The following is a 2,651-nucleotide window of genomic DNA, read 5'->3' on the forward strand; positions in this document are numbered from 1 at the left end:
TTAAAAAAATCCTTAAGGGCTTGCAGGCCCTCAGAATTTTTTCTTGCATTAATCTAACCTTCGTATAAATTTCCACTAGTGTATTATATACAACTATTATAATTGCGTATTAATGATAATGATAATAATAATAAAGCAAAGTTTTGATGATTCATTCAAGTTTGGTGTTCCAATGATGTAACCAAATCATTTTAGCTGTTGTGTTTCTGTAGTCTAAGAGTCGCTTACTGTTTTTGTCTGATTCTAAAAATGATGTTTTTTAAAAATAGTTTGTCTTTATAGTACAAGATTCTTGCTGTGAATTTTCTTATAAAATACACTAATGTGTTAATGAAAATGAACTGTTTATAATTAAGACAATGTTTTTAACAAATGTAGTATTGTTCAAGAAAATATTGTATTTGCTGACCAAAATTTAAGTTGTTCTCAAATCAATTAGAATACAGTAGAACTCTTATTAAGGAAACACATTTTGGACCTAAAAAGTGTCCCATTAATTGGGGGTTTTTGCCATGTTTCCCCATGGTTAAGGGTCAAAATAGACAAGATTGGTTTATACAAATTAACACAAGCAGTAGACCTATACTGATATTCAAACTAAGGTTCAGGGGAGAAAATTCTGGTTTATTGCTCAAAAGGTGTCTACAATATTTAGATTAAGATAGTCGTTATAACACTGTCATGAGACTTGATTTATAAAGTTTAATGACTTTCTTTTTTTGAGAAAGAAAAAATAAGTGTCCCCTTAATAGGATTTATTTGACCATTTGGCTCACTCAGGAAGTGTCCCTGTCCCCGTAATAGGTGTGTACCCTGAATAGGGCTGTCCTAAATGAGGGGTTCTACTGTTCCTTAGCCCAATCTTTAATTACAGGAAGTTGTATGTAATAAATTCCATTTTATATATATTATAGTTACCCTAATGAATAATATAAACATTGATTCTAGAAATCAGAAAAAAAAACACACCAATATTTAACTATATTTTAATGGTTAACCTATAATGTGGAAATGAATTATGAAATGTTCTATAATAATTAAATTATTATAATTATTGATGAAATGGATATTTTCCTATTGTTTTGTAAAGGTTTTGAAAGTATAATTCAATATAGATTAAATTACCCTTAATATTTATTTATGACTAGAAATTGCAAATTGCAAGTGAAGTGCTGCGAAGTACAACTGCATATAAATGTTCTTCGAACAAAATTATTTATGCGAGTCAAGTGAAAATAATGAAAAAAAAAACTATAACAAATAATATGAGACACGACCCATTGTCTATATTAGAACACTTCTCATTGGGTAACAAAGTCGTAATTTTTCATTTTTGTCAAAAAGTGTCTAGTGGGGTGAATTATGGTTTAGGTTTTTTTTGAATAAAGTTTCAAAAATTCCTATGTATGTGGAAAATGTAGTTGATTACCAAAGGTTACAATTTTTATTTTGAAGACTGCATGGTCTAGGAAGTGTACATTTTTTAAGGGGCAAGTTTCCAAGGGCGGGTTTTCTAGGGGAGAGTTGACTGCCAAAGAGTGTTGCCAAAGTGCGAGCCAGCGTGTTATTTGATCACAAGTGCGAGACATAATCACAAGTGTGAGCCAGCGAGCCATGACGTCACGACAATAGATAGAGACGTTAGCCAGTTGTGCGAGGTATCGGCTGAGGTTTGTGGAGTACAATTCAAAAAACAACTATAGGTCTAATAATAATGAATTATTGTGATGTTAAATAGACAATGTTAGCTATCAAAGAGCGACGTTGTTTTTCATTGGGTCCTTCGTCTTCAAGGCTAGGCCTATACCATCCTAGCTAGTCTAGGCCTAGAGTAGGATAAGGCTAGCGCGACATGCGGACGTTGGTACGAGTTGGTTAGTCTACAAACGTCGCCTAAAGTAATTGATTTTACCCGGCAGAACGACAGAAGGAAATTCGCTTTTCAGTCGTCTTCGGCAGTCGTTTTTTTGACAAACAATGACCTTTCAGAGGTCAAATTGCTGTCAAGAATATGAATTGGCTGCTTCGCAGCAATAATTCTAAATAAAATTAAATTGTCTTATATTGATAAATGGATTTAGCGTTTTCATAATTGTTTTTAAAATTTAAATTTCAAAAACATGGACTTTCAGATTTGTATTATAAATTTAATATTAAATACAAGAAATGATATACATGTCTGTCTATTTTTTGGTATGTTGCTATTTGGGTCCTCATAGATACATGTTTTATGAAATCGAAAGCCATTTATTTTGCTGAGAAGACACAAATAATTTTATTATTAATTATTATATTATTATTATTATTATTATAGAGATGACGATGCCGTTGATGATGAGGATGTTGATCATGGAGATTGATTTACTATTCACGTTTATAATACTACATTCAGCCTACACCAAAACATTGTATTCACAATTTACTTATTATCCTAAGTGATAAATACAAAAAAATGTATCTTTCCAATATAATTATACTTGTATTATATGTAAACCCATCACACTTCGTGCGCGTATTGCAAATTTTGTTTTCACGAAGTAACACAGAGTACGTAAAAGCATCACTACATACGCATGTTGCAAATTTGTGTTTTCACGAAGTAACACAATAGTTTTAAGTTAATTATCAGCTAATTAAAATAAAGTCATTAA

This window comes from Anneissia japonica, unplaced genomic scaffold (assembly GCF_011630105.1).
Source record: "Anneissia japonica isolate Jap-2015-1 unplaced genomic scaffold, ASM1163010v1 scaffold1693_len225059_cov107, whole genome shotgun sequence".
NCBI classification, from domain to species: domain Eukaryota; kingdom Metazoa; phylum Echinodermata; class Crinoidea; order Comatulida; family Comatulidae; genus Anneissia; species Anneissia japonica.